The 24,214-nt window shown below is 43.9% G+C and overlaps 1 protein-coding gene across 1 annotated transcript in view; it reads left to right on the top strand.

The window, feature by feature from the left end:
* Window positions 1–1,562: 1,562 nt before the first annotated feature.
* Atg14 (autophagy related protein 14) overlaps window positions 1,563–24,214 on the top strand; it is a 231,955-nt gene continuing 209,303 nt past the window's right edge. The window contains exon 1 of the mRNA XM_070082299.1: window positions 1,563–1,669. The gene's annotated coding sequence lies outside the window, so the exon portion shown is untranslated. The remainder of the gene's footprint in view (window positions 1,670–24,214) is intronic.

Raw genomic sequence — 24,214 nt, 5'->3', positions numbered from 1 at the left:
CTGCTTGTACCCGTGTCTGGATGCTCAAACGTGCAGACACGACATCAGGATAACACGTTGAGAGACGGATGCTTGTTGTGTAGGGGGATGAAGTGAACAACTTCATTCCTTCCTTCCTCTCTCCGGGCAAACACAACTGCTGTGACCACCGTTTCCCACCATTTATAACGAGATTATTTGGTAGAGCTGAAAGCGGGTGGTTAAATGATAGACGTCTTCGGAGGCTTCTTACTTTATTGTTAAGTCGTGGTGGGTACACAGGCTTGTGTGTTGTGCCCATGGCCTGGGAGGGCCATTCCCACGAGGGAGAGAGAGTAGGCCTTTTTGACTAAGTGAAGGGTGTCGCCAGTGTGAGTGTGTGTGGGACCAGCTTCCCACAGACCTGGACAGGCCCAGAGGGCAGCACTTTAGTGGCGCGAAATATGAACTAAGCTGGCAGACAGCATAGGCTGTCTGTGCAGACAGTACAGGCTGTCTACATTACTGGCTCTGTGGGCCGTAAACGATTTCCATTTGTTCCGGCTCTGATATGTCTTTTGCCCTGAATGCGGTTGTCAACGTGGAGCACTATTCCAATTGAGGGAGCACACGTGATTTGAAAAGTGTCACCATCGGTATTATTTCCATTGGAGTTGCTATGTATGTCGGGGAAAATTTAAACTGTAGCATCAGAAATGAAATAAAGGCAGGAGGGACGGAAACTGAAAGTACGTATATGGCTGCAGTTTCTTGAAGGACGTGAAAAACTAATTTTAGGTGTAATCTACAGACCTTTAAACCTAGATAGTAACTTAAGTAAACTTCTTCGGGGCGAAATTGCTAAAGCGTCTAGGTACGAAAATATCGTTCTAATGAGAAATCTCAACTTCGGCCAGATTGAATGGAACCGTTCGACAGCAAACCTAGAATCTAGCGACTTTCTAGAAACACTCCAGGACTGTTCTTTTTTACAACAATTTGTGACAGAGCCAGCTAGAGGAAATAATTCACTGCAGGGTTTCAACACTAGATGTAATTGGACTTTGGAGACCAGGAAGCGATAAAATCAATTGATCATATTTAAGAGGCTGGGTCAGGAGCTATGAATTCACCCCCTGCAAACACAGCTAGGTGATAAGTAAGACACACATGCAACAGTTAGGAATCTTTATTCAGAAACGTTTCGCCTACACAGTAGGCTTCCTCAATCGAGTACAGTATACGAGTCTCCATAATGTTGCTTCAGCTTCACATTGTTCCAGACTATGGAACAGAACTCTTCTCCAGGCTGAGGGACTGACCACTTTCAAAACTAAGTTTTCAAGGGTGATCTACTGATCACATCGTCTTTACATTTCTGTTGCCTCCTCTGTACTCGACTGAAGAAGCCTACTGTGTATGCGAAACATTTCGGAGTAAAGATACTTAACTGTTGCACATGTGTCTTACTTATCGGTATTGTATACATACTATTATCACATTCACAACTAGGTGAGTTGATTGCCACCGAGGCTCTCTCTCCCAACACACGCTGCTGGCGCTACTGAAGTTACATGACTAATGAACTGTCTGTGTTGTTTCCAGATATGCAGACAAGAAGCTACGTTACTCACAGTTACGACGAGACCTCCTGGCGCAGGAGGGGGAGGTGGAACGACTGTACCAGGACAAGACCAGACACTTATTGTTGGTGAGTATGTTACTGCCTTCACACTCACCTACTACATACCTAGTATATTACTTGGCAATGATTCTGTGGAGCATGACCCGGTCTCCTCCTGGTTCTCCTGGATGGAAGACTGGTAATGATACAATAGTTATTCCTGTCTACAGTGTTCCATTATATACTTATTTCACGATGATGTAACCAAAATTTTCTTAATATCATTAATCCCTTCATTTATTGCATCATTTCTCTGATGTACGCTACTGTATGACTCATACAGGTTTAGCACATCTTCGCCTGATGAGATAATAGTGGCCAAATTGGTCTGGCGATCCACTGCCGCATATTCAGTATTGTATATCTGATGAGGATGAGGTTGGCGTGACGAAGAACTACATCAGGGCAAATCTAGGCAAGGATAGAACGTTATCATGAATTTCGGCATAAAAGCTTGTCGTATAAACTTAGTATGGGTAGTATGAGGGTGCATACCTCATGAAATAAGTTTGCTTGGACTAAGTCAGGAACTTTGCGACAATGTAAAAAAAAAAAAAAAAAAAATCGGATTGTTCCAAAACTTTGTTATACGATCTGTCATCTTCAGATCATTTAGTTTGCACCAGAGCACAGTAGCGTTGTACCTTTGTGGTGTTCCGAATGCGACACTAATAGTAAGGGTGATGGTTAGGTTTCTAGAATGGATCTCACTGCAGCAATAGTTGGCTGAAATTATTTAACATTTGGAAGAGCTAAGGAAAGTACCTGTGTCACCCCTGTGACCTTAATAGTTGGAGATTCACTATTTACTGAGGATTTTTTTTTTTGTCTGCCGGAGTGCCATCTTCCAGGAGCCGGATGCTGTGGTCTCTGGTTAATAAGTCTGTGATTGATCCAACTGAAATGGGTAAGTTTTCTTCTACTGAACGGCCTCAGATGAAGTGTTTTCGTGCCCCTCAAATAACACAAGGAAATCCTTGCTGTGTCCACTTGAAACGAAAGGAAGGAGACTAGAAAAGTGTGCTCAGTAACACTGATTTCACGAAGTTTTAATAAAACCCCTTGCTGCATGGGCTGCTGCTTGGAGGGGGGGGGGAGGCCCCAAGGCAAAGTTGGTTTCGTCGAAGCATCATGACAGCTTCGGTGCAGACACTTCTGTCGGCTGTTTGATAACGCAGCGGATGGTATTACGTACGGTTGGGGTTCTGATTACCACACACTTTTTTTTCCTAGCAAATGGAAGCGTCAGAGAAGGATTGAACCTTATTCAACACCAGACCGGTCAGCCAGTTCCTGCGAACTTCATGACTTCAAACTAGTATTAGTATATCATATGTATACAACACTGACACATGTCCAACATCCACATCTGGGCATCACAAAGAAAGATACCCAGATATTACACATGTTTGTAATTCACTAACTAGTATCCCTGCAGGCGCTCCAAGAACTGGTTCAGCTGTTTTAATAAGTTGAGATCTTAACTCCTTTGTAATGCCACCAAAACTTGTTCAGTGACTCCCCGTCCCCGACAACCTCATTATCGTTCTGTTGTGTAAGTTTGTTTCATTGTGTTATTGCAGGGACTTTGGTGTTCCATAATTGTGGCGCAGGACTACGGTGTTGTAGGCTTGTGTTCTCTAGCTGTGTTGCAGGCTTGTTCCCAAATCGTGTTGCAGGCTCGTATTCTGTAGTTGTGTTGCAGGTTTGTGTTTCCTAGCTGTGTTACAGGCTTGGGTTCCCTAGCTGTGTTTCAGGCTTGTGTTGCAGGTTTGTGTTCCTTAGCTGTATTGTAGGCTTGTGTTCCCACTGGTGATAAGTTCCAGCTGCTACGGTATGGAAAGAAAACTCAAAACACTGTATACAGAACTCGAGAAGATCGTCAGATAGAACGAAAGGAACATGTGAAAGACTTGAGAGTAATTGTGTCAACTAACCTTTCAAAGAACATCACAAGACCAAGGTTACAACAGCCAGAAAGATGACTAGATTGATAACGAGAACTTTCAAAGCAAAGTAAATAATGCCAATGGTGACACTTCAAATCGTTTGTGCTCTCTCATTTGGAGTATTGCTTAGTGTTGACGGCCCCGTTCAGGGCAGGAGAAATATCAGAACTGGAACAGATACAGAGATCGTTGCCGGCTCTCCTAGAGACAATAAAACATTTAAATTACTGGGAACGCCTTAAAATCTTGAATATATATTCACCGAAGCGGAGGAGAGATACATGATAATATATATATGGGCGGTGGGGACAATAAGGGAACACGGTATCAATATCCGGGGTCCCAGACTATTCAACATCTTAACAGAAGATATCAGAAACACTGCTGGAACAGGTGTAGAAGCCTTCAAGAGGAAACTGGTCAAGTATCTTCACCAGGCGCCAGATCAACCAGGCTGTGATGGATATGTGGGGCAGCGGCCCTCCAGCAGCAACAGCCTGGTTGACCAGGCAAGCACCAGACGAGCCTGGCCCATGGCCGGGCTCAGAGAGTAGATAAACTCTGGAAACTCTTCAAATGTATATCAGAGGTATATACATGGAAGGTATTGAGAGCTTTGTCCCAGATCTGCACACTGCCATAACAACTTAATGGAGTGAAAGATATGGGAGGAAGTGCAAAATAAACCCAGTAAAAAGCCGGGGCGCAGTGGGCACAAAAAGGGATCACTGTGTCAACATTCGTGGTCCCACACTATTTACCATCTTATCAGAAGATATTAGAAACACTACTGGGACAAGTGTAGAAGTTTTCAAGTGGAAACTGGGCAAGTATCTTCACTAGGTTCCAGATGAACCAGACTGTCATGGATAGGTGGGTCAGCGGGACACCAGCAGCAACAGTCTGGTTAACCAGGCAAGCCCCGACGAGCCTGGCCCAAGGCCGGGCTCTGGTAGTAGAAAAATTATCGGAACTCATCAAAGGTATCCCTAGCTGTGTTGCAAGCTTGTGTTATCCTATACTCACCTAATTGTGGTTGCAGGAGTCGAGACTCGGCTCCTGGCCCCTCCTCTTCACTGACCGCTACTGGGTCCTCCCTCTCCCTGTTCCATGAGCTTTATCATACCTCGTCTTAAAACTGTGTATGGTTCCTGCCTCCACTACATCGCTTGCCAAACTATTCCACTTCCTGACAACTCTGTGGCTGAAGAAATACTTCCTAACATCCCTTTGACTCGTATGAGTCTTCAGCTTCCAATTGTGACCCCTTGTTTCTGTGTCCCATCTCTGGAACATCCTGTCTCTGTCCACCTTGTCTATTCCACGCAGTATTTTGTATGTCGTTATCATGTCTCCCCTGACCCTCATGTCCTCCAGTGTCGTCAGGCCGATTTCCCTTAACCTCTCTTCGTAGGACATTCCCCTTAGCTCTGGAACCAGCCTTGTTGCAAACCTTTGCGCTTTCTCTAATTTCTTGACGTGTTTGACCAGGTGCGGGTTTCCAACTGGTGCTGCGCACTCCAGTATGGGCCTGACGTACACAGTGTATAAAGTCTTGAACGATTCCTTACTGAGGTACTGGAGCGTTATTCTCAGGTTTGTCAGGCGCCCATATGCCGCAGTAGTTATCTGGTTAATGTGGGCTTCTGGCGACGTGCTTGGTATTACACTCACCCCTAGATCTTTCTCCTTGAGTGAGGTTTGCAGTCTTTGGCCGCCTAGCCTATACTCTGTCTGCGGTTTTCTTTGCCCATCTCCGATCTTCGTGACTGCATTTGGCGGGGTTAAATTCTAGGAGCCAGTTGCTGGACCACGCGTCCAGCCTGTCCAGGTCTCTTTGTAGACCTGTCTGGTCCGCATCTGATTTAATTCTCCTCATTAACTTCACATCATCTACAAACAGGGACACTTCTGAGTCTATCCCTTCCGTCATGTCGTTCACATATACCAAGAACAGCACTGGTCCCACGACTGACCCCTGTGGGACCCCGCTAGTTGTGGTGTCTATTCATTCAGCCTTTATCTTTTTACACTCGGCAAGTTTACCATGACATACTACCCGCTTCTCCCTTTTCCTGTTTATTATATCAGTGTGGAATAGTTTGTAGCCCTGAATGTTCTTTTAGAAGGCGTGGCTCAACATTCTGTCAGTGTGGAGTAGTTTGTAGCCCTGAATGTTCTTTTAGAAGGCATGGCTCAACATTCTGTCAGTGTGGAATAGTTTGTAGCCCTGTTGTTGTTGTTCTTTGGCTGTCTGTGTCTTTAAATTCCTTATTTGCGTCGCTTTGTCTCCTCTCTTGCTTCCGTCCCAGCGCTCCTCTCGTGTATATACTGGCACCTTACCTTCGTGCTGGTATACCCCATCATACGTATCTCATGTATAATGTAACACACACACACACACACACACACACACACACACACACACACACACACACACACACACACACACACACACGTGAAGCAGTATCGCTGAATAGTGCTCCCAGGATTTAGCGTTCTAGTGGCTGCCCCAAGATATTATTAGCGGTCATCGTACGTGAGTGAATCAGTGAACATACCTACAAGAGTGTAATAGCTTTCAAGAGTGCGAATAATGTGATAAGATCAAGAATTTTACAATTTAAATTTGAATGAATGGTGAGTGAGGGAGGGTAGCAGTCAGCTTATCAGGCTGCTGGCTGCAGTGTTGACACAAAATATCCAAACAGTTAATTGGGTTAACGGTGTGATCTGAAATATTAACAAATACATATGTTAGTTGGTTATAACAGCAGTGTAGTGATAAGGTTATAAAAGAGTGATTAAGTAAATACTGAAAGTAAGAAAAAATTAGTCAATCCCCAGCTGTTGGTGTTGTGAATGTAGCTAACATCATCAGACTTGTTAGGTAAGACACATATGCAACAGTTAGGTATCTTTATTATGAAACGTTTCGCCTACACAGTAGGCTTCTTCAGTCAAGTACAGAAAAGTTGATAGAAGCAGAAGATACTTGAAGACGATGTAATCAGTCCATCACCCTTAAAGTTTTGAGGTGGTCAGTCCCTCAGTCTGGAGAAGAGCATTGTTCCATAGTATGAAACAATATGGAGAAGAAGTGACAGGATGGAGCTTTTTATAGCGCCAAGAGGTGAGACGTAGGCCACTAGGAGAGGTAAGAACTCAGATGTTGAGAAGTCAGGTCCCTCTCAAATCCAGCCCCTCTCACTAGTGGAAGTTGTCGAAGTTGATTGCAGGTCTGTACCAAGATACCCTTGTGTTGCAGTGTCTGACAGATTGAACATTAAAATGGTATAAAATACCGACAGGTTGTTAGGTAAGACACATATGCAACAGTTAGGTATCTTTATTATGAAACGTTTCGCCTACACAGTAGGCTTCTTCAGTCAAGTACAGAAAAGTTGATAGAAGCAGAAGATACTTGAAGACGATGTAATCAGTCCATCACCCTTAAAGTTTTGAGGTGGTCAATCCCTCAGTCTGGAGAAGAGCATTGTTCCATAGTATGAAACAATATGGAGAAGTGACAGAATGGAGCTTTTTATAGCGCCAAGAGGTGAGACGTAGGCCACTAGGAGAGGTAAGAACTCAGATGTTGAGAAGTCAGGTCCCTCTCAAATCCAGCCCCTCTCACTAGTGGAAGTTGTCGAAGTTGATTGCAGGTCTGTACCAAGATACCCTTGTGTTGCAGTGTCTGACAGATTGAACATTAAAATGGTATAAAATACCGACAGGTTGTTAGGTAAGACACATATGCAACAGTTAGGAGGGACTGACCACCTCAAAACTTTAAGGGTGATGGACTGATTAGAGAATGGAAAAGGTACAGAAGACAGAGAACTCAGGAAAATAAAGAGATTAGCCGAAGAGCCAGAAACGAATATGCACAGATAAGAAGGGAGGCTCAGCGGCAATACGAAAATGACATAGCATCGAAAGTCAAGACTGACCCGAAGCTGTTGTACAGCCACATCAGGAGGAAAACAACAGTCAAGGACCAGGTAATCAGACTGATGAAGGGTGATGGGGAATTCACAAGAAACGACTGGGAGGTATGTCAGGAGCTCAACACAAGATTTAAAGAAGTATTTACAGTGGAAACCAGTAGGACTCCAGGAAATCAGAGCAGGGGGGTGCACCAGCAAGTGCTGGATGAGGTACATATAACCAAGGAGGAGGTGAAGAAGCTGCTATGCGAACTTGACACCTCAAAGGCGGTGGGACCAGTCAACATCTCTCTGTGGGTCCTTAAAGAGGGAGCAGAGACATTGTGTGTACCATTAACAAAGATCTTCAACACATCATTTGAAACTGGGCCACTCCCCGAGGTATGGAAGATGGCAAATGTAGTCCCAATTTTTAAAAAGGGAGACAGACATGAGTCACTAAACTACAGACCTGTATCACTAACGTGTATAGTATGCAAGGTCATGGAGAAGATCATCAGGAGGAGAGTGGTGGAGCACCTGGAAAGAAACAAGTGTATAATTGACAACCAGCATGGTTTCAGGGAGGGAAAATCCTGTGTCACAAACCTATTAGAGTTTTATGACAAGGTGACAGAAGTAAGACAAGAGAGAGAGGGGTGGATCGACTGCATTTTTTTGGACTGCAAGAAGGCCTTCGACACAGTTCCTCACAAGAGGTTACTGCAAAAGCTAGAGGATCAGGCACACATAACAGGAAAGGCACTGCAATGGATAAGAGAATACCTTACAGGGAGGCAACAACGAGTCATGGTACGTGACGAGGTGTCAAAGTGGGCGCCTGTGACAAGCGGGGTTCCACAGGGGTCAGTCCTAGGACCTGTGCTGTTCTTGGTATATGTGAATGACAAAACGGAAGGGATAGACTCAGAAGTGTCCTTGTTTGCAGACGATGTGAAGTTAATGAGAAGAATCAAATCGGATGAGGATCAGGCAGGACTACAAAGAGACCTGGACAGGCTACAAGCCTGGTCCAGCAACTGGCTCCTTGAGTTTAACCTCGCCAAATGCAAAGTCATGAAGATTGGGGAAGGGCAAAGAAGACCGCAGACACAATATAGTTTAGATGGCCAAAGTCTGCAAACCTCACTCAAGGAAAAAGATCTGGGGGTGAGTATAACACCGAGCATATCTCCTGAGGCGCACATCAATCAGATAACTGCTGCAGCATACGGGCGCCTGGCAAACTTATGGATAGCGTTCCGATACCTCAGTAAGGAGTCGTTCAAGACTCTGTATACCATTTATGTCAGGCCCATACTGGGGTATGCAGCACCAGTTTGGAATCCACACCTAGTCAAGCACGTCAAGAAATTAGAGAAAGTGCAAGGTTTGCAACAAGACTACTCCCAGAGCTACGGGGATTGTCCTACGAAGAAAGGTTGAGGGAAATCGGCCTGACGACACTGGAGGCCAGGAGGGTCAGGGGAGACATGATAACGACATATAAAATACTGCGCGGAATAGACGAGGTGGACAAAGACGGGATGTTCCAGAGATGGGACACAGACACGAGAGGTCACAATTGGAAGTTGAAGACTCAGATGAAACAAAGGGATGTTAGGAAGTATTTCTTCAGTCATAGAGTAGTCAAGCCGTGGAATAGCCTAGAAAGTGAAGTAGTGGAGGCGGGAACCATACATAGTTTTAAGGCGAGGTATGATAAAGCTCATGGAGCAGGGAGAGAGAGGACCTAGTAGCAATCAGTGAAGAGGCGGGGCCAGGAGCTATGACTCGACCCCTGCAACCACAAATAGGTGAGTACAGATAAGTTTCTACCCGCCAAATGCAAAGTCATGAAGATCAGGGAAGGGCAAAGAAGACCGCAGTCGGAATATAGGCTAGGTGGCCAAAGACTGCAAACCTCGCTCAGGGAGAAAGATCTTGGGGTGAGTATAACACCGAGCACGTCTTCAGAAGCACACACATACCAGATAACTGCTGCAGCATATGGGCGCCTGGCAAACCTGAGAGCAGCGTTCCGATACCTTAGTAAGGAATCGTTCAAGACACTGTACACTGTGTACGTCAGGCCCATACTGGAGTATGCAGCACCTGTTTGGAACCCACACTTGATTAAGCACGTCAAGAAATTAGAGAAAGTGTAAAGGTTTGCGACAAGGTTAGTACTAGTACTAAGGGGAATGTCCTACGAAGAAAGGTTAAGGGAAATCTGCCTGACGACACTGGAGGACAGGAGGGTCAGGGGAGACATGATAACGACATACAAAATACTGCGTGGAATAGACAAGGTGGACAGAGACAGGATGTTCCAGGGAGGGGACACAGAAACAAGGGGTCACAATTGGAAGTTGAAGATCCAGATGAGTCAAAGATATGTTAGGAAGTATTTCTTCAGTCATAGTGGAGTCAGGAAGTGGAAGAGCCTAGCTAGTGAGGTAGTGGAGGCAGGAACCATACATAGCTTTAAGATAAGGTATGATGAAACTCATGGAGCAGGGAGAGAGAGAACCCAGTAGCGGTCAGTGAAGAGGCGGGGCCAGGAGCTGAGTATCGACCCCTGCAACCACAATTAGGTGCGTAGACTCTCTCTCTCTCTCTCTCTCTCTCTCTCTCTCTCTCTCTCTCTCTCTCTCTCTCTCTCTCTCTCTCTCTCTTTTTTTTTTTTTTTTTTTTTTTTTTTTTTTTTTTTTTTTTTTTTTTTTTTTTTTTTTTTACACAGGGTTTGACAAGGTTAAGGATCCCTAGCTTTATTGACAGCTATTTACAGGTTAAGGATTCCTAACTTTATTGGCAAGCTAAGAGCTGTTACCTACATCAGCTCATTTGAAAGCATTTTTGTTATGAGACATACAAGTAGGGAACAGGATGAAGTTGGAGCCATCTGTGGGCCAGCATTTTCATTTGATCAACTGACGTTATCTCGTTGACATCATTATGCTGTACGAATGTGTTCCATACTCGAGTCATCCTGGGTATGTATGATCTCAGATGGAGTGATGTTCTGGAGAAGGGTACAGCCAGAGTGAAGTTGCTGCTTTCTGCCCGTCTTGTGGCATAAAAGCTTGTTTCACGCTGTCCTCGAAGTGGATCCAAGTGTGGTATTTTGACAATATTGGCCTTGTACATAACAGTAAGGCCACCCACATCCCTCCTATGTTGAAGGCTCTGCTGAAATGACAGATCTATCCAGGATGGGTCTCTCTCTCTGCCCCCTCTCTCTCTCTGCCCCCTCTCTCTCCCTCTCCCTCTCTCTGCCCCCTCTCTCTCCCTCTCTCTCTCTGCCCCCTCTCTCTCCCTCTCCCTCCCTCCCCCTCCCTCTCCCTCTCTCCCTCCCTCTCTCCCTCCCTCTCCCTCCCCCCCCCTCCCTCTCCCCTCCCCCTCTCCCCTCCCTCCCTCCCACTACCTTATTAAAATGCATCACTGGTTAGGCCACATACCTTTATTACCCCGTCTCCCCACCCCTACCAACCCTTTTCCCATATTCGATCCTTACCTATCGTTTTTCCATTATTTTTATTATAATCAAGGGGGAAGCGCTAAACCCGGAGGATTATACAGCGCCTGGGGGGGGGGGAGATGTGGAAGGCATTCAGGCTTAATTCGGGGAACTGGAGCACAGATCCAATTCCCTAAATCAAGAGCCCCTCACCAACATCAAGGAACCTTCCTTGAGGGGATCGTTTTTCCAACCCCATCTTACTAAACCTCTGGTCATAAATTGCCTATCGTCTGCTCCTGTTTGACTAGTTAATAATGGTCTGAGTTGGACCGAAACGTCGTTCTAAGATTCATTCTCCTATGTTCGGGTTATTTGTATATTGTTCCAGTCACAGTATTGTGCCATTTTATTCTTTTGTCTCCTCTTTGGTTTTAAACCATTTTGTTCTGCTAATTGTTGAATGTATTAACATTATATTGACTTCAAATTATGAGATTGGTTTTGAGAGTTTTTCTGTTTCGGTAACCCTGACCTGTGGCCAGATTCTCCCCTTCCCCTCCCTCCAATCACTTTATCAACCAGGCTATTGCTACCTGCAGCGAGCAGACGTACACAGTCATCCTACAACGGCTGATTAGACACATCGGGTAGAAACTTATCTGGTGTTCTCTTAGACTTCCACCTGTGTTAGGGCAATATTTCTTGTATGTACTCACCTAACTGTGGTTGCAGGGGTCGAGACTCAGCTCCTGGTCCTGGCTCCTCCTTACCCATCAATTCTCCGTATACACGCCTTGTTTGTTCTATTCAATGAAATTTTCTTAGACATCCATTCTCACACTCAAGTACAGTGATCTTTCTGATCACTGGAACTCTTCCCGTGCACTCCAAGATTATTATTTTAGTTACTTTAATTATTATTATTATTATTATTATTATTATTAGTAGTAGTAGTAGTAGTAGTAGTGTTTATTACTGTTATTGTATCCATGGGAAGAGGTAAACCCTTATGAATCACATAGCACCTGTGGAATGGGAAGTAATTGGTTTGAGTCAAAGAAGGGGAGGGTAATCTCAGTTCTGTGAACGCAGAGTCCTAAGTCATCTGCAACAAGGTGTCCTCCACCTCTCCTCGTCTCTTGAGCTTCTCGTTACCTTCGTCTCTTGTACCTTCTCTTGTCGTATGATATTTGATGAATAAAACACGTGGATAAACGTACACAAGTCCATACACTTAGTTCTCAGTTAACGGACTAGATAGCCCTCGGCTAAGCAGCCGCGTCCTTAATTAAGGCCATTGACAAATAAGCATACCTATAAAAATACAGAAAGGGTTTAATTTTCAAACAGCTAGCAAAAAAGATTTACGTTAACACTTGCTGCGCATATAAAGAAATCTCAACAACTATATAATCGTCAGTAGGTTCCAAGAAATAAATGGCAGTATCAACAACACCGGGGGAAAAAAAAAAAAAACTCAAATACTAGGCTCACGCAAAGTTGCCAAATCCGAAGAAATTGTACTGACCAGACCTAATGAACCTCTTGTTTATATTGCTGATACTGTAAATAAACTTAGTGATACACTTAGTGATTTCTCATCTTTAGGGACTAACCTTGCCAGCAAAGCCTCACACTCTGTTGCTCAGGTTAGTGATTACCTCACTGGCAGTTATCTAGACTCAGTTTACCTGTCCCCAATAATTTTTGAGAGCTAACATCAATAATAAATCCACTAAAAAAAACAAACAGTGCATGTAAGAAACAAGTACACCATTCATATAAGAAAGTTGCCCGGGTGCTGTCTCCAGTCATAGCAACCCTCTTTAATAAATCTCTTGAAATATTTATTTTCCCTAATACGTATACTGAAGTTAGTTCGTGTTACCCAAGTCCACAAAGGAGGAGACTCATCTGTGAAATCAACAATTATAGACCCATCTTTAACTTAACCACTGTTGTCTAAAAATCTTTGAAACGATAATATATAAACGAATATGTGTTTATCACTAAACAGAATATTGTTAACTCGTGCCAGCTCGACTTCAGGTCAGGAGGAAGTACTAATGATGCTGTCAGTTACATGCTAGACTCTTTATTCAGTCCTACAAAAATAAATATCTAGTGGACCTCTTTATTGATCTAAGAAAAACATTTGACACTGTAAACCACAATATTTTGCTGCTGAAACTATTGCATTATGGTATCAAAGATAAAGATTTACTTCTTTGTTAGGTTACAATGTGTAATTACAATTTTGGTTTGCTAAGTACAAAGAAAGTCACTATCATGGCGAGGAATTTCGGGCAGACTAATCCTAGTACGAGTAACTATTTAAAACTAGACAAGATAGTGGTTAACTTGATTACAATCTTATTTAAACTTAATACTAATGCGAGGTGGTCGAGGTGGAGGTTTATAAGAATATTAATCTCATAGTTGCACATAAAAACAATATTACAATTAATGGTTCAGACAGTAATATTTCATGAATTGGCAGATGTTTAATAGCCTAGAGGTCACATAATATAACTAATTAGAAGTTCTTTTGGTTGATTTGGTTACTATTGAGATATAAGATGATTTTTTTTAGCAAAGTCCTAAATTTATAAGTAGTCAGGGGATCCTTTACCGGTCCCGGTAGAGTTCCAAATCTTCGGACCCTTCATGTGCATAGCGTTTTTGTATAGTGTGAGACTGACACGAGTGATGTTGAAGAGTGCCTTATGCCGTCTATTGTGACTGTGCGTTCTGTTGTAACTATCAAGGAGTTTAAGTGGAGGATTTATACCGGAATTTAATGTTCTGTATATGTAGTAGGCACAATAATATGAGTGAACGTCTTGTATATTTAGCAAGTTCAGGCTTTTGAAAAGTGATGGAGGGTGCTGTCTAGCACAGGAACTGGTAATCATCCGCACAGCAGCTTATTGTTGGGTTATTAGGTTTAAGGTGGTTGGCTGTGGTTGATCCTCAGGCACAAATGCCATAGGTGAGGTAAGGATATATTAAAGAGTGGTATAGGGTTAGGAGTGTTGTTTGTGCACATACATAGGTGAGGTAAGGATATATTAAAGAGTGGTATAGGGTTAGGAGTGTTGTTTGTGGCACATAGTATTGTATCTTGGAAAGGATACCTACTGATTTGGAAATTTTCTTGGATATATGTTGGATGTGGGAATGAAATTTAAGATTACAGTCAACGAGAAGACCTAGAAATTTACCCTCAGTGTGTCTTGATATAGGGAAACCATTTATCGATATATTAAGCTGTATATTTAAGGCTCTGTTTCCAAACAGCATGAAGTATGTTTTGTCTATGTTGAGAGTGAGTTTGTTGGTCATTGTGGAAAATTGCGTTTACTTGGATGTATTATTATATACACAACAGTAAATGAACATTGATAATTATTATTTATCAGTTAGACAAGTAGGAATTTGGGACACCTAGGTCGCCAAAAATGTCCCCCTTCGATACCTACCACTGTCATATCCACAAGCTGCTCTGGACCTATTAATTAAATGAAATATACATCACCAGGAATGCTGGTAAATATATAAATTTGTGGACTGTATATTAAAATTAAAAAATGATTATATATAAACACATTTACATAACAGAAGGAGAATATCTTAAAAAACTCACCAATTTGACTGGAGATTAAGGTGTATCATACTCAGAAAACCCCCCTGTCTACATTCATGATAATAATACTGGCCAGAACTATAAACATAATATAGACATGACTTAGCTGGGGTTCCTGGAGCTGTCTTGTCCAGTCGCCTGATATCTCAAGTTATGCAGGAATGCACATACAACAATTTCGTCTCCTATTTGAGAGGTATCAGCCCAATTTTAACCTCTAGAGCACGAAAAATTCTTCCCATTACACCAACGTTTCTAATCCAAAATGGCGACTGACCTCCCCAGCTGCAGGTTTCCCATTTTCGATAGCATACTTCTTTTAAAAATACAATATAGGGCATCTATTTACCTATAAATTACCGTATTTCTGGAAAATATATACAGTATTTTCCACAGTCATCATCCAAATATATATTTTTAGCAGCTCGTTCTTTACAGTGTTTCTAAGTATAGCTGGGTTTGAATGGGAATAGACATTAGTAGTGTCATCTGCGAATAGAACTGGTTTAAGGAGTTGGGATGCTTTTGGGAGATCATTGATGTAGATGAGAAAGAGGAGTGGGCCTAGGACACTACCCTGGGACACTCCAACAGCTACAGGCTGGATAGTGGAGTTGACTCCATTTGCATATACATACTGGTGTCTGTTGTTAAGATAAGAGTTTAGGTAATGAAGGGAATGTCCTCTGATACCGTAATGATTTAGTTTTAGGGGCAGGAGATTGTTTTTCGACTGTATCAAACGCTTCTCGTAGGTCAATAAAGAGCCCCAGAGGATATTCGTTTTTATCGAGAGCTGTATATATTAGTTCAAGCATTTGTATAATAGCATCATTCGTACTTTTTTTTTGGTCTAAACCCAAACTGGCAGGGGTTAAGTATGTTGTTGGATATAAGGTAAGAGTAAAGTCGTTTGTGTATTATTTTTTCGAATATTTTAGAAAGTAAGGTCATGCTCTCACTTATATACAGTCGTACCTCACTGATAAACGTCATAAAGTGACTATTAATGATACTACCTCATTTACAAACTGTCAACATAGAGGTACCTCAGTGTAGCTTCTTTGGCCCATTATTATTCCTCATCTACATTAATGACATATCAGATGCCTCCCAGAAACTTGAACTAGTCCTGCTTGCAGATGACACAACATATATGTCATATCTAATTCAGATCATTATTCTCAACAACACTGTGAACGAGGAACTCGTAAAGATTTCTGTCTGAATGGTAACCACTAAACTTACTCTTAATATTGACAAGGCCTTCTACATGTTTGGGAATAAAGCTAACAAAAATCCGTTTCAGCATAATTATAAATAATTATCACATAGAAGGGCAAGATGAGGGGAAAATCTTACGGATGCATATTGACTGCAACCTATAATTCAACACTCACAATCAGCACACATGTAAGAAATTTCCGAAACTGTGGGCAGCCTAATAAAAATGCGCTAGTTTGTTCCCTGCACAACATTACTCACCTTGAACCACTCTCCAGTCAATCCTTACCTCATATACGGTATTTGTGCTTGGGATCTACTATAGTATATCACTCAGCAACCCATTGTTTCCCAGAAGAAATCAACTAATAGAATAATTACCGAATCAGGTTCCAGACAATATACAACTCCTCTTATACAAAAGTCTCGACTTATTGAGCATAAAATACATCCACATTTATTACTGTGCATTTTATATATACACGACACTCAGAATGAATCTCAACCCAGCTCTCCGAGTCTTCCCGCAGACCTGCAATAGAACACACACACTACGTGTATCAGAGATACACGTAGTGCATCTCTGATACAAAACATGTAGCGTACACTACATGTAGTTGAACATGTAGTGTATCTCTTTATTTATTTATTTATTTATTTATTTATTTAGTAATTTAAGCATACATACAGAGGTACAAAAAATACAGGTAAGAGCAGCATGCCAAAGCCACTTATATGCATAACATTACGGGCTGGCTTAAAATTAACTTAAGATTAACTAAGCAATGATGAAATCAGTGATAAAACATTATTGTAAACAGATAACTATAAAGCACAAATGAGTATTACAAAGACAGGTCATATGGTTGCATGCATTGCTGTACATTCAGTCGAATGGAGTATTCTGTTAGGTATTGTATTTAAAAAAATTACAAAGTTAGATTGGGTCCTAGGTTTAACATTTGTGTGATATAATTGTGAGTAACATATAGGATATACAATTTATAAGGTTCAGTTATTCAGTATTTATTTGGTTTTGAGTGAGTAAGTGATCTTTGAGAAGAGACTTGAATTTATAAACAGGTAGTGTTTCTTTTATATTTACAGGTAATGAATTCCAGATTTTAGGGCCTTTTATGTGCATTGAGTTTTTGCATAGCGTGAGATGGACACGAGGAACATCAAAGAGTGATCTGTGCCTTGTGTTATGGTCATGTGTTCTGTTGAGGTTGGCAAGGAGATGTTTGAGGGGAGGGTTAATATCAGAGTTAAGTGTTCTATGTATGTAATAGGTGCAATAATAAGTATGGATGTTTTGTATGGTGAGTAGGTTGAGTGTTTTGAATATTGGTGGAGTGTGCTGCCTGTAGTGAGAATTTGTTATCATTCTAACTGCAGCCTTTTGTTGGGTAATTAGTGGTCTGAGATGGTTAATTGTTGTTGAGCCCCATGCACAAATTCCATAGGTGAGATAGGAGGGCTGACTGTGGAACATAGTACCGTATCTTCGATAGTATGCCTACAGTCTTGGAAATTTTCTTAGAAATTTGTTGTATATGTGTATGAAATTTGAGTCTATTATCAAGGTGGATTCCTAAGAATTTTCCCTCTGTTAGCTTTGTGATAGGTGATCTGTTTATCGTTATGTTAAGAGGTACATCTGTAGCTCTGTTACCAAACTGAATGAAGTGGGTTTTGTCAATGTTTAGTGTAAGTTTGTTAGTCCTCATCCAGGTAGATATTTTCTGTAATTCGGTGTTTACAGTATTGGCTAGCGTGACTGGGCTCGGGTGAGAGAAGACGTATGTAGTGTCATCTGCAAAAAGTGTGGGTTTGAGTAATTGCGAAGCATTTGGTAGGTCATGGTGGCCCGGTGGCCTGGTGGCTAAAGCTCCCGCTTCACACACGGAGGGCCCGGGTTCGATTCTCGGCGGGTGGAAACATTCCGACACGTTTCCTTACACCTGTTGTCCTGTTCACCTAGCAGCAAATAGGTACCTGGGTGTTAGTCGACTGGTGTGGGTCGCATCCTGGGGGACAAGATTAAGGACCCCAATGGAAATAAGTTAGACAGTCCTCGATGACGCACTGACTTTCTTGGGTTATCCTGGGTGGCTAACCCTCCGGGGTTAAAAATCCGAACGAAATCTTATCTTATTTATGTATAGGAGAAAGAGAAGAGGGCCAAGGACACTTCCCTGTGGGACACCAACTGTAATTGGTTGAGCGGAAGAGCTTGCCCCATTTGCATACACATATTGGCTTCTGTTGCTGAGGTATGACTTGAGGTAGTTGAGGGAGTGCCCTCTAATACCATAGTGTGACATTTTTACGTGGAGCAAGTCATGGTCAACTGTATCAAAAGCTTTACGTAAGTCAATGAAGATCCCCAGTGGGACTTCTTTTTTCTCTATTGCAGTGTATATATGTTCTAGCATGTGTATAATAGCATCATTAGTATTTTTATTAGGCCTGAATCCAAATTGGCAGGGGTTGAGAATGTTTTGGGAGATGAGGTAGGAGTAGATTTGTTTATGAATTAATTTTTCGAAGATTTTTGAGAGAGGGTGTAAGTTGGATATTGGCCTATAGTTATTCAACTCTGTTTGGTCTCCTCCTTTATGGATCGGGGTGACCCTTGCTATTTTGAGAACTGTAGGGAAGGTGGAGGATTCAATGGATTTGTTAAAGAGTGTTGCAATGATTGGTGATAGTACTTGTGACACTTTTTTGTATATAAAGGGTGGTAAGGTATTTAAATCTCCTGCCTTGTTTTTTAGTGTGTTGATAATAAGGGAGACTTCGTATGAGTTAGTCGGAGCTAGGAACAGTGTGTTCGGGTAGTTGCCAGTGAGGTAGTCATTTGGTGGGGTATCTGAGCTTGGGATTTTATTGGCAAGGTTTTGTCCTATAGTGGAGAAGAAATCATTGAGTCTGTTTGCTGTTTCTGTTGGTGGGAGTTGGGGTTCATCTGATTTTGCTAATTTTATTTCGCTATTTCGTGATATCTTTTTTGTTCCCAGAATTTCTGATAGGGTCTTCCAGGTCTTTTTTATATCACCTCGTAAGTTGGATAATCTGTTCTCATAATACAGTGTAGTGTATCTCTGATACACTACATGTTCAACTAACTTGTAAAGGAACTCTGTGCAAATTAAAATGCCGTAAAATTTAGAGCTTTCTTCCAGAAGATGGAAAACATTCCACCTTCAGCTACTTGCTTCAGAAATATTGTCAGAAATCGCCTTCTAAATCTGACTTAAACTCAACGTAAACAGTTAATATTTAAGCTTGATGTACCATTAACAACCTTGTTAATTCAAATCATATTAACATTCTTACTGATGTTTACACTATCAACAATCTGTTTTGTATATTAATCCTAAAATATAACAATTCTTATTTATAACTGTCACAATATTTTAATGTCAAATATAGTAAATATAGCATTCTAATAAACTACTATATTTGTCGTATTATCTCGTTATTATAAATTAAATTTAAGGCTGCCGGAAGTGACCTACATAACAAGGGACTTTCTATAAAGTATATGAAAATTATTTATGTCAATTTTATTTTGTATTCCACTTAATAAAAATAAAGTTGTTTGTTTTATTTGTTTCAGTCCCTGGACCTGGGTCACTTGTTTCAGTCCCTGGACCTGGGTCACTTGTTTCAGTCCCTGGACCTGGGTCACTAGTTTCAGTCCCTGGACCTGGGTCACTTGTTTCAGTCCCTGGACCTGGGTCACTTGTTTCAGTCCCTGGACCTGGGTCACTTGTTTCAGTCCCTGGACCTGGGTCACTTGTTTCAGTCCCTGGACCTGGGTCACTTGTTTCAGTCCCTGGACCTGGGTCACTAGTTTCAGTCCCTGGACCTGGGTCACTAGTTTCAGTCCCTGGACCTGGGTCACTTGTTTCAGTCCCTGGACCTGGGTCACTTGTTTCAGTCCCTGGACCTGGGTCACTTGTTTCAGTCCCTGGACCTGGGTCACTTGTTTCAGTCCCTGGACCTGGGTCACTTGTTTCAGTCCCTGGACCTGGGTCACTTGTTTCAGTCCCTGGACCTGGGTCACTTGTTTCAGTCCCTGGACCTGGGTCACTTGTTTCAGTCCCTGGACCTGGGTCACTTGTTTCAGTCCCTGGACCTGGGTCACTTGTTTCAGTCCCTGGACCTGGGTCACTTGTTTCAGTCCCTGGACCTGGGTCACTTGTTTCGATCCCTGGACCTGGGTCACTTGTTTCAGTCCCTGGACCTGGGTCGCTTGTTTCAGTCCCTGGACCTGGGTCACTTGTTTCAGTCCCTGGACCTGGGTCACTTGTTTCAGTCCCTGGACCTGGGTCGCTTGTTTCAGTCCCTGGACCTGGGTCATTTGTTTCAGTACCTGGACCTGGGTCACTAGTTTCAGTCCCTGGACCTGGGTCACTTGTTTCAGTCCCTGGACCTGGGTCACTTGTTTCAGTCCCTGGACCTGGGTCACTTGTTTCAGTCCCTGGACCTGGGTCACTTGTTTCAGTCCCTGGACCTGGGTCACTTGTTTCAGTCCCTGGACCTGGGTCACTTGTTTCAGTCCCTGGACCTGGGTCACTTGTTTCAGTCCCTGGACCTGGGTCACTTGTTTCAGTCCCTGGACCTGGGTCACTTGTTTCAGTCCCTGGACCTGGGTCACTTGTTTCAGTCCCTGGACCTGGGTCACTTGTTTCAGTCCCTGGACCTGGGTCACTTGTTTCAGTCCCTGGACCTGGGTCACTTGTTTCAGTCCCTGGACCTGGGTCACTTGTTTCAGTCCCTGGACCTGGGTCACTAGTTTGTCCCTGGACCTGGGTCACTAGTTTCAGTCCCTGGACCTGGGTCACTTGTTTCAGTCCCTGGACCTGGGTCACTTGTTTCAGTCCCTGGACCTGGGTCACTTGTTTCAGTCCCTGGACCTGGGTCGCTTGTTTCAGTCCCTGGACCTGGGTCATTTGTTTCAGTACCTGGACCTGGGTCACTAGTTTCAGTCCCTGGACCTGGGTCACTTGTTTCAGTCCCTGGACCTGGGTCACTTGTTTCAGTCCCTGGACCTGGGTCACTTGTTTCAGTCCCTGGACCTGGGTCACTTGTTTCAGTCCCTGGACCTGGGTCACTTGTTTCAGTCCCTGGACCTGGGTCACTTGTTTCAGTCCCTGGACCTGGGTCACTTGTTTCAGTCCCTTTCACTTGTCAGTCCCTGGACCTGGGTCACTTGTTTCAGTCCCTGGACCTGGGTCACTTGTTTCAGTCCCTGGACCTGGGTCTTGTTTCAGTCCCTGGACCTGGGTCACTTGTTTCGATCCCTGGACCTGGGTCACTTATTTCAGTCCCTGGACCTGGGTCACTTGTTTCAGTCCCTGGACCTGGGTCACTTGTTTCAGTCCCTGGACCTGGGTCACTTGTTTCAGTCCCTGGACCTGTCACTTGTTTCAGTCCCTGGACCTGGGTCACTTGTTTCAGTCCCTGGACCTGGGTCACTTGTTTCAGTCCCTGGACCTGGGTCACTTGTTTCAGTCCCTGGACCTGGGTCACTTGTTTCAGTCCCTGGACCTGGGTCACTTGTTTCAGTCCCTGGACCTGGGTCACTTGTTTCAGTCCCTGGACCTGGGTCACTTGTTTCAGTCCCTGGACCTGGGGTCTGGACCTCACTTGTTTCAGTCCCTGGACCTGGGTCACTTGTTTCAGTCCCTGGACCTGGGTCACTTGTTTCAGTCCCTGGACCTGGGTCACTTGTTTCAGTCCCTGGACCTGGGTCACTTGTTTCAGTCCCTGGACCTGGGTCACTTGTTTCAGTCCCTGGACCTGGGTCACTTGTTTCAGTCCCTGGACCTGGGTCACTTGTTTCAGTCCCTGGACCTGGGTCACTTGTTTCAGTCCCTGGACCTGGGTCACTTGTTTCAGTCCCTGGACCTGGGTCACTTGTTTCAGTCCCTGGACCTGGGTCACTTGTTTTCCCTGGAGTCCCTGGACCTGGGTCACTTGTTTCAGTCCCTGGACCTGGGTCACTTGTTTCAGTCCCTGGACCTGGGTCACTTGTTTCAGTCCCTGGACCTGGGTCACTTGTTTCAGTCCCTGGACCTGGGTCACTTGTTTCAGTCCCTGGACCTGGGTCACTTGTTTCAGTCCCTGGACCTGGGTCACTTGTTTCAGTCCCTGGACCTGGGTCACTTGTTTCGGTCCCTGGACCTGGGGTCACCTGGGTCGCTTGTTTCAGTCCCTGGACCTGGGTCACTTGTTTCAGTCCCTGGACCTGGTTTCAGTCTGGACCTGGGTCACTAGTTTCAGTCCCTGGACCTGGGTCCCTGGACCTGGGTCACTAGTTTCAGTCCCTGGACCTGGGTCACTTGTTTCAGTCCCACTTGTTTCGGCCCCTGGACCTGGGTCACTAGTTTCAGTCCCTGGACCTAGGTCACTTGTTTCGGTCCCTGGACCTGGGTCACTTGTTTCGGTCCCTGGACCTGGGTCGCTTGTTTCAGTCCCTGGACCTGGGTCACTTGTTTCAGTCCCTGGACCTGGGTCACTTGTTTCAGTCCCTGGACCTGGGTCGCTTGTTTCAGTCCCTGGAGCTGGGTCAGTTTCAGTCCCTGGACCTGGGTCACTTGTTTCAGTCCCTGGACCTGGGTCACTTGTTTCAGTCCCTGGACCTGGGTCACTTGTTTCAGTCCCTGGACCTGGGTCACTTGTTTCAGTCCCTGGACCTGGGTCACTTGTTTCAGTCCCTGGACCTGGGTCACTTGTTTTATCCATATTGTGGGTATAGTTGTACCTTCTACTTTCTTAAGTATTGAGGAAATGTTTCGCCTGCATATACGTCTTTGTCATCAGCTTGTCGGTATTGTGTATCACTTGCCACGTCGTGATACCAGGTTCTTCTCCCAGACCAGTTGATTATTTTCCGTTTTCCCCTCTAAAACAACACACCAAACAGTCCCTCCAGAGGTCAAGTCCGCCTAACCGGGTTTCCTTAGTCCTTTCATGAATATAATCTTGTTAAAACAAGCAACACGTCACTGTCCAAATGCCAGTTGTCTTCACTTCCTCAGTTGAAACTGTTTAAAACCCTCTTTTTAAAATTTTCCTATTCCACGCCCATAAAGTAGATTCCCGGCCACACGTTATCCGTGGTTGTAGTGATATCCGTCTCTCTCTCTCTCTCTCTCTCTCTCTCTCTCTCTCACTCTCACACACACACACACACACACACACACACACACACACAGCACCAGTATGGAACCCACACTTTATGAACCACGTCAAGAAATTAGAGAAAGTGTAAAGGTTAGCGACAATGTTAGTACCAGTGCTAAGGGAAATGCCATACGAAGAAAGATTAAGGGAAATCGGACTGACGACACTGGAAGACAGGAGGGTCAGGGGAGACATAATAACGACATACAAAATACTGTGTGGAATAGACAAGGTGGACAGAGACAGGATGTTCCAGAGATGGGACACACAAACAAGGGGTCATAATTGGAAGCTGAAGACTCAAATGAGTCAAAGGGATGTTAGGAAGTATTTCTTCAGCCACAGAGTTCTTAGGAAGTGGAATAGTCTGGCAAGCGATGTAGTGGAGGCAGGAACCATACATAGTTTTAAGACGAGGTATGATAAAGCTCATGGAACAGGGAGAGGGAGGACCCAGTAGCGGTCAGTGAAGAAGCGGGGCCAAGAGCTGAGTATCGACCCCAGCAACCACAATTAGATGAGTACAATTAGATGAGTACAGTTAGGTGGGTACACACACCCACTCACCCACCTCGCTCAAGGAGAAAGATCTTGGGGTGAGTACGTCTCTGGAAGCACACACCAACCAGATAACTGCTGTAGCAAATGGGCGCCTGGCAAACCTGAGGATAGCGTTCCGATACTTAAGTAAAGAATCTTTCAAAACACTGTACACCGGGTACGTCAGGCCTATACTGTAGTATGCAGCACCAGTTTGGAACCCGCACCGGGTCAAGCACGTTAAGAAATTAGAGAAAGTGCAAAGGTTTGCGACCAGGTTAGTTCCAGAGCTAAGGGAAATGTCCTACGAAGAAAGATTAAGGGAAATCGGCCTGACGACACTGGAGGACAGGAGGGTTAGGGGAGACATGATAACGACATACAAAATACTGCGTGGAATAGACAAGGTGGACAGAGACAAGATGTTCCTGAGATGGGACACAGAAACAAGGGGTCACAATTGGAAGCTGAAGACTCAGATGAGTCACAGGGATGTTAGGAAGTATTTCTTCAGTCATAGAGTAGTTAGGAAGTGGAACAGTCTGGCGAGTGATGTAGTGGAGGCAGGAACCATACATAGCTTTAAGACGAGGTATGATAAAGCTCAGGGAGCAGGGAGAG

This window comes from Cherax quadricarinatus, chromosome 1 (assembly GCF_038502225.1).
Source record: "Cherax quadricarinatus isolate ZL_2023a chromosome 1, ASM3850222v1, whole genome shotgun sequence".
NCBI classification, from domain to species: Eukaryota; Metazoa; Arthropoda; class Malacostraca; order Decapoda; family Parastacidae; genus Cherax; species Cherax quadricarinatus.
This window is presented reverse-complemented; position numbering and strand designations above follow the sequence as displayed.